Here is a 9146-nt window from a genome sequence, read left to right as displayed (position 1 = left end):
CTCCTCCTCCTCCTCCTCCCCCTCCCCCCCGCTCCCGACTCTCCTCCGGGGGAAACCGGGGGCGGGCAGCCGTGGGGAGCCGGGAGGTCCGGAGCTCCGAGGCGGCGAGCGGGAAGGGCGAGCCGCGGAGCGCGGGCACCCGAGGACGTGCGGGCTGGCAGGCCCGGGGATCGGGGCGAGGACCGGGGGGCGGGGGGCGCTGGCCCGAGGCAGCCGAGATACCCCGCGACCCGGGCGGCGGAGGACAAAGGGCGGCGGGTGCGCCCGCCGAGGCCCGCGGGGTCCCGCCGAGGTCCGCGCGCCGGGCCCCGCCCTCTGGTCCCCGCCGCGCAGCATGCAGCATCCCCGTCTTCCTCGGCGGCCGCGGGGCCCCAGCGTGCGGGGACCCAGTGCCCGGCCCGCCGGGCTCCCCGTTCGGCCGGAGGTTCGGGGCGGGCTGCGCGGAGCCGAGGTGGGTTCGGAGCCCGCTGAGCGGACCCGGCCGCGCACACACAAAGCCCTTTCTTCTCCCGGGCGGGGACGGGGCGGGGGAGGGCCCGCACCGCCACGCTTTCTTTTCTCCCGAAGCCCAGAAGTTCTGGGGTCAACGCCGAGATGAATCACTGACTTATGTCTTGACACTGTTTTAGGGGGCGGTTTACGTTCACTGGGGGCACCGCGTTTTCTGGGAAGCTTAGACCGAGGGCCTGCAAGACGCCAGCGCCCAGAGCGCACGCGGAGCAAGGGTCCGGGGCCGCGGGCTCGCGTCCCATCACGCGTGGGGAACTTGCCCCCCAGACTTCTGGCTGCCTTAAAAGTCGTGCGAACCAAGTACCGGGGCTAGCCTTTTCCCAGATGTTTGGAAAGAACTTTCCTGGATGGGATAAAGTCACAGCGGGTTCAAGGGCTCCCCAAAGGCTTCCGAAGTACCAGTGCTTGGGGGAGGATTCTTATTTTTTAAAAAGTTTATGGAAGTTTGCACGATTGGTAGTTTTGCTCCCCCGCAGCTCCGTAGTTTGTTTAGTTCACTTCCTTTGGGATGGATTCACAGTGAAAGTTCTCTTGGTTGCGGGTGCTTGTCATCCCCGTGCTTGCTAAAAGAGGATTTATTCTCCTTCATGTTGGATTTTTATGGGCTGTAAGAGAAGCGTCATTCAGTCATTCAGTTGGTAGTATTCGCTGGGCGATCTTGGTTAAGTCGAATTGCAGAATAGCTGGGACTGAGACCTGTGCAGTTTTTAGTAAAAGCAAAAGGTGGCAAGAGAGAGAGAGAGAGTACAGAGGGTGTTATTCTTTTGTCAGATTGTCACGTTGCAAAAATATTGAAGTACCTTCTCCACGAAGACACACGTAGCCAGTGCCTTTCTTCCACTGCCAAACTCGAAATAAAGTTTTACATGATAAACATGGATTTATCTTCCATTTTCTATACTCACACGGAAGACAGTGGTGGTGGTCTCCATCAGCTGCTTGGGAAGCTCCCAGAAGAGGGATGGGGCTTCAGGTGGGCTGGTGATCTTTGAGGGTGAAGACGCTGAAGACAGGAATAAAATCAGTACAGCTCTCACTGAAAAGCGTTCGTGTTTCTTTAGAGTATGCATTTATCTGGAAAATACATACTTACAGGAGCTTTGTCAGGAAAGTAATTGTGATATAGGGCTCTTGGAGCCTTCTCCAGGACTCTTGTTAAATACCTAACCTTCATTTCTCCTAGTATCCATGTATCTTCCTGGAAGGCCCTCCATTTTTCAAACTGTATTTGAGGAGTGTTCTGAATCTGTGGTTTGGAAGGTTATCTCTGAGTTACAGAAAAGCCAGGGAGATGAATATCCTGAATTAATAATAATAATAGTAATGATAATAAACAGCACCAAGCAGCACTTTTCTGTCAGCAGGCTTACACAGACAGCTTGATTTAACTTTCTTCTTTGGTGAAGAATTGAGTAATACTGCAGCCAAGAGAAAAAAATTCTGATTTTATTAGATGAGTGACAAGATTTCAAAACCTTAAACACCATAATAACTTAACAGAGGCATTGGAAACCATGCAAATGGAGTGTGCCCTTCTAAATAAAACATGAAGCTCTGCCTTCAATTTTTCAACTTGTCTCCTAAATTCATACTGTTTCTTTAACAAATAAGGTTTAGGAGCGATTTCTGATATGGCTGTCACTTTTGATATCATAATTTGAAACTCATATCTCAAGGGAATAGTTTACATAAGACAGGTAAAAACAGTAAAACAAAATGACAGTTAAGTTTGGAGTTTTTGTTTTCAAGCAAATGCTTAAAAATAAAGGACTGGCAATCCTATGAGTGGTTGCCTTTGCTCGGTATTCTCATAAGTTTGATGTTTTGATCACTCATTGTATACTTACAGTTTCCACAGGGTTTTTGTTTGTTTGCTTGCTTGTGGCAAACTTTACTGTGATTAACCTAATAACCAACCTACTAGTGAGTAGGGGATCAGATTTCTGACTGCAGTAGAAGGTGCTTGCTTGGTCTCCATTTCTGCAGTCCAGTTCATTCAAATTGTCAAATGTCAAAAAGGGTCACTTTTCCATTTGTAAAAACTGTAAAATATATTTTGAAACATGGAATTCTTTTTCTCCTTCCACCTCTCAATGCCCTGCAATCAACATTCTCAGCCCATATGAGTTGAAAACTTACTCTGTCCTTATGCTATGAATCTTCAAAAGAACCCTTTCTCTTGAATGAAACAAGAATTAATAAAACAAGCATTTCTCTTGAATGAGAATAGAGGCATGGATGGTCAAGCAATTAAACTAGTCTCCCTTTCTTACCCTATTTGTATTATTTGCATATTTATCTCAATTCCAGAGAGTAGTCATAGGAGTCTGAGTTGATTACCTGAAAATAGTTTTGCTGTCAGCTTGTTTTCAGAAACAGCAAATCAGTTGTATCAAATTGGGCAATTATGACCTTTTTCTAATTTTTTTGCTTGCTTTTTTTTAGTCTATTTCTTGTGGTGCTTCTGTGAGGGAAGTTTCTTGACCATTTTGCCTGCTGAAAATATTTAATATTTTTTTCTTGAAATTTACTCCTAAAAAGTACTGTAAAACGGAAAAAGTGATCTGCTACAGAAAGGTGTGATATATCCAGTAAAAGCCAAGTTATAAAGCTGGGGAGACGAGAGGGGGGTCCTTAGACATTTCAATGCCAAGTTAAACAAAAGCTACAATTAGGGTAGCTGGACCCTCAGGTGTTCATAAACTCATACCAGGGACCTCTAGAGAAAAATTGGTGGGAACCGGAGAGAAAGGGAGCCCCCATGTGCCTTGTTTGACTTGGCTGTCCCAGTAGCTAACCCTTTGTCATTTGGCACATGTTGAAGTTATCACACTTAGGATTGACCACCTTTTCCTTCTTCGCATTTACCTTACTTTATGTTATTTTTTATTTTTATTTTAAAGGAGAAGTAATTTATTTCAAAATAGAATGAAGTGGCAAACATTCAGTTCTCAATTTTAGAAATGTAAACTACAGAATTTCAACTGAAAGGGAGTGAGGTTTTATTCTACAGCCTTTTGAAAGTCAGGAAACCTATCTCTGACTGAGGTTGTATTCTCTAGTGGAAACACTCTAAAAATTTTAGGTGTGAAAAAAGCCACCGACGAGAGCTTCTCCTGACCCCTAAATTTAATAGAAACATTAAACTCTGTATTCCTTATGTAAACACATTTTTTTTCTTTTTAAGAAGTCAAAATATTTTTGCTTTTGGGCAAACAGGTTAGCATAACAAAAAAAAATGGTTCTCTTGTATTCCATGTGTGTGTTTTATTTCTTTTAAATAAAAAACTGCCTCCATCAGTAGAGATTCAGTTTTATTTTCTAGAAATGATGCCACACTAAGAAAAAGAACCATGAATTTTGTACTCCAATACAATTGCATTAAGACAGTGCGGTGGCTTTTAATTGGACATTGTAATGTAAGACATTGCCTTTGAAATATTTTTGAGATAAATAGTTTCAGCATAACTCCTTCTCTAGTTTCTAACCAAAGGTGATTTAAAAGAAAATATTCAAAGGATACCTTTCTGTGTACAGTCTATGTTTTTCTATAATCACTTTTATGATCGCGAGGGAAAAATGATCCACAGGCTTGTGGCACAGTAATGGAAGCATCTGCTTTTGGATTTGGAGGTTAAGCAGCATGAGTATTGGAAATGCTGCAGGAGCTCAGTGTTTGACATTCTTACCCCCTTTAGACAGTTTCAGTTGTCCTTCTATTCCTATCTCAACCAGTGACTGTTTTTTCCCTCTACCACCTCTAAATTATACTGACTAGATGTTGAAGTCATTAAATTGATTATAGTCCAATCAGTAGACAATCCGACATAAACAAAAACAGCAATTACAGTTGGCAAGAATCCCACGAGTGCTAGTCAAAGTTCCAGAACTGATGGTCCAGTGAGTCTTTTCCAAAATTCCGCTTTCACAATTTCAGCAGTTCTGGCAGCATCTTCTTAAAGGGAGGGTGCAAAAATTCATAAGATTCCACTTGGCCTTAAAAACAAAAACATCTGTTTGATGCATGAGTGGATTGTTGGCTTTTATTCACCCAGCCAAAAAAGGGCAAAAAAATAGGATATTGAACATAAAAGCATACATGTAAAAATGAAATTACAAAGGGATTTGAGATTAGCAGCTTTTAATAAAGCAAGCTGTTAATAATTTTTCTTTTTTGTTTTGCCAGAGTATTCCCATATCCCTTAAAATCCATTGTCGTTATTGACAGCGGTGACGCCTAATAGTGGTGATAGAATTTTTCAACTTTTTGCTTCCTGTAATTATACTTAGCTTAAAAAAAATTGGAGCATTGCAAGTTTTGTAGCATGTTTGTAGTTTTTCTTTCATGTGATAGAAACGATTTTGCTCCCTTTAATTTTTTTTAACAAAGTCTCTGTGAGAACTGACATTTTTGGTAAATTTTAGTGAAATAATTGTTAACATAAGTTGAAGTATAATCTTTAGTATACTTGCTTGAGTTTTTATTTTGATATAAAAGCATGTAATAAAGATGAGGCTTTTATAGTATAAAAGAGAAATTTACTAAGATCAATTAAGAATGCATGAAAGGTCTATTTTATCTACTATTGTGCTTTATTCATCTGATACAATTCACATTACTCATTTAATGTCACTGATTCTGGTGCCATAGAATACGTTCTTTATGGCCAAATTTGATGTATATCATGTCGGGCTTTAGTTATTTTTAGGAGTGAAAGTAATATTTTTAGACTTGCCACCCTTATATCATTTTAGAAACCTTAATACATTTTGGCTTAAACCAAAATGTAAATGTTGTCATTAAGTTGGTACTAAGTGAAATAATGCTTTAGAATTGAGTGAGATTTTGATGCAAATGCTGATATTCTAAATCAAACCTCTAAGTATTTTCCCAGATGTATTTAATTTTTGATTCCCATTGTGCTGTCAGAGGTTAAAGTTAGTTTCGTAGAGGCATGCATGCACTTTCTAATCCCATTTCAATTAAATCTGAAATAAGTGTTCCTCTTTTTTGTTTGGGGATTACATGGTGCCCTAGCTAGGATTGATTGCATGCATATACTTGTTTGTTGCAATGAAAGTATACTTGTCGGATTTAAAATACCTTCTGCAACAATGTTATTACAAAGCAATTAAAACTTAAACATTAAAGTTAACATTAGTAAATTTAAATAGCTCTGTTATAGTATTAATCAAATAGTGTAAGGAAAGCTTTTAACTGGTTTAAATAATTATGCAACTCCTGGCATAAAAGCCTGACACAAGATAAATCTTTGAAAACTAAGTGGAATCGTGGCTTTTTTTTTTTAACTTTAATTTTAGGCAGCTTGGGCTTTTAGCATGCATCACACTCCACCTCTAGTATAAGTAATTATGCCAGTTTAGTAATTATTAGAGATGAAAGAAATTCAGTAAGATACGAATTCTAAAACTTCAGTAGCTTCAGTTTTACCAGAGATAATGATCAAGCAGCAGTTATCCAGCTGCCTGGGGACCCTGCCACTGCTGTAAGCACTGGGCTCATCTTGGGGGTATCATTATTATGGCAGCACAGACTGCAGTTGGCATTGCTACTCTAGATGTCTGATTGCAGAGGTTTATAATTTGGTAATTAAAAAATCCCAGAGTCAAATAGGACTGTCTGGAAACTCCCCCTTTTTTGAAGATTAAAATAAGGATAAATGTAGACATTTATGAATGATTGTTGGATACTATACCAGAGTGTTAAGGTTCCAAAATGTTGTGAGAAAAGAAGGACTGTATGTCTGCCTTTCTATTGCACTTGATGAACATGTGTTGGGCATTTTAAGTCTTATTTTCAAATGAACAAGATTCAGTTTGGAAGATATACTATTCATGCATGAACATAACTATCTCAAGCTGAATAGGCTCAAGTGATTGACATTTGAAATACTTATTTCCATAATGGGACAGTTTGACGGAGTTATGTGTTGGTATTTTGGTTATAAATATATGCAAACGCGAAAGGTTTCATTCAATGCTTTCCTTATCACCACTAAGCATGAGCTGAGTGTACACCACTCAGTGGTATGTACACCACTGTAGTATGTACATACACAAACATTTTCTAATGTTGTACATGAAATATATTAATTTAGCAAATCCACCTATGTTAATCACACTTTAAGGTAAAACAAGGAATAATTTGTATTTTGCCTAATAAAAATTGGTATTGTTCTAAGGATCATAATTTCCTTTTAGAAATTAAAATCACTCTGCCATAAAGTGTCATTATTTTACTGTTAACTGCTTTCTTTTTTATTTTTATTTTTTAGGGGTGGGGGGATACAACTGGCCATGCTCAGGGGTTACTCGGCTCTGAACTCAGCAGTCACTTGGGGGACTATATAAGTATGCCAGGGATAGAACCTAGGTTGGCTGTGTACAAGGCAAATATCCTATCTGTTCTGCCCTATTAACTCCTTTCTCACCATTGCATCCTCCCCAAACCTGGAGAGGTGATGAATCCATAAGGCTAATTATTAATTTGCGATCAGGAATCTAAAAAGTATTGGTGTTTTAAATTAATAATTGACCCTAGAAGCAATTTCTAGCATTTCACATGCTCTTTACTACTATTCCTTCACTGCAGAGCGAGATTAATAAGTCCATAAAAAGGACTAAATATTAATTGCTTTCAGCATTCCTAATGATTTTGCTCATCTCATTTGTTAAAAGTTTATCAGCAGTGTTTTCTGTCATTAGTATCGCACTTTTATCTTTGCTCACTTCTAGACATTAATAAAAGGCGACCAAGGTTTTACAAACACCACCCTACTATGTAGCAGTGAAGCCCAAAAAGGACTCTTGGCTGAAAGGCAGTGCCACTATAAGTGTGCTTGAGTGTTTGAATTCATTAGCTGATATAGGTGGAGTCTAAGTTATGTATAGGATGATTGGCGCTCCCTGTGTGCAACAGGCAAAGTAAGATGAGCTTTATGTGGATGTGAACAAGAGTGGAAAAGAACTGTGAACTCAAGAAAATGTGGATTAATGCCTGGGAAGAGTGGAATGTGAAAACTGAGAAATTAGTTGTGGTCCTCATTACTGTGACTTGGCTGTTAGTATTGGTTGGGAGATGATTGTGGAGTGAAGGGGCACTGGAGGTGAGCTCTGCTTTGATGCCTGCTCCTTTTGGCAAGCTACACCCCCTCTGTTCTCTAGAATTCAGATCCCCTTGCTATAAAATAAAGGGACGTATTTCATCATTTAATTTAAAAAATTGTTGACACATAATTTTGCTTAAAAAACTGGACCAAGTTCTGAGAAACTGTCAAACACACTTGTAAGCCTCAAATTTATGAGCTAGAAAGCTGGATGTGATTGTAAATATCTCCCATTGCTTTGTAATTTTTGTGAAGGAAACTGTGCAAGTGTGTGTGTGTGTGTGTGTGTGTGTGTGTACAGTGTATTTACTTTTCTACATGATAGTTAGATATTTTGAGCTTCAGAAACATTTTTGGTCCCACAATGATTGGTGAGCTCTTTCTTTTTAAGAATGGTGACTTTGCTTTATTTTATAATTTAAAGGTAAATGCACTCAGGGCTGGAGAGTTAGTAGAGGGGATAAGATATTTGCCTTGATTGTATCTTACCCCAGTTCAATCCCCTGCACCACATATTCTTCCCCTGAGCACTGTCAGGAGTGATATATGAGCACAGAGCAAGGAGTAAGCACCACTGGGTGTACCCCCCTCAAAAGAAAGGTAAATAGACTCACTTAAAATGAAACCACTAAACACTCATTTGGATTATGGTTATTGAGTTGTAATATCTTCTACGTTTCCAAAATCATCTGATAGCATTTTGAAAATTAATTGTACAGTACTAAAGTTAATTAAAAATTTCTTTTTCAAGGAATTGATGGCATCCTTTAAGATTACAGGAGACTTTTGGAGACTTTTTGTGGTCCTAATATTAAAAAACAACAAAACAAAACTTGTTAGGAATCCCTACCATCTAAAATTGTGGGGAAGCAAGTTACAGGAATTATTATTATTATTATTATTATTATTATTATTATTATTATTATTATTTTAATTTTCAGGGTTAAAAGACACAAGAGTGAAACGAGTTAGTATTGAAAAGTCCAAAGTACATGTTTGATTATTTCCCCCCTGGGAGATAGGTGAATGCCTTGAAATAAACTTTTACAGAATCATAGATCTTAAGCAGGACTATTTAGGGATAATGATAGTGGGTGTCTTGATGGCCTTCGTGCTCAAAGATGTGAGTTGAATCAATGGTGATGGTGGAGTGTAACTGACCGAAGAAAAAGATGATCAACATGAAATCCCCTTTGCCTCCTCCAAAATCATATAGGTCATTTACATAAGTATTGCATCATTATACCAAATTTTTAATCTTCAAAATAAAACCATTACAAGATAATAACACCCTTTTATAGCTCCCGTTAAATGTAACTGTTTTTTATACTTGCTGATTTGCATATTTAAAAACCCAGTATGAGCATGATGGGCTGGCAGACCCCTGGGATGGCTTCCTGGCTGTCTTTGCCTCTATCCCTCTGGCCACGTGAACACTTTGCCAGGTGTCTGTCCTATATCAAGTGCCCCCCTAAACTTGTGTGGAACCAAAATCACTTCATTTCTTAC

The 9146-nt window shown here is 39.4% G+C and overlaps 1 protein-coding gene across 3 annotated transcripts in view; it reads left to right on the top strand.

Annotated features, from left to right (window-relative positions):
* The window catches only part of ZNF521 (zinc finger protein 521), a 300533-nt gene that overhangs the window by 2260 nt on the left and 289127 nt on the right, over positions 1-9146 (top strand). The gene's annotated exons all lie outside the window — the stretch shown is intronic.

The sequence above is a fragment of the Sorex araneus genome, chromosome 2 (assembly GCF_027595985.1).
Source record: "Sorex araneus isolate mSorAra2 chromosome 2, mSorAra2.pri, whole genome shotgun sequence".
In the NCBI taxonomy this organism is placed as follows: Eukaryota; Metazoa; Chordata; class Mammalia; order Eulipotyphla; family Soricidae; genus Sorex; species Sorex araneus.
The sequence above is the reverse complement of the archived record's forward strand: the minus strand, read 5'-3'. Positions and strand labels throughout refer to the sequence as shown.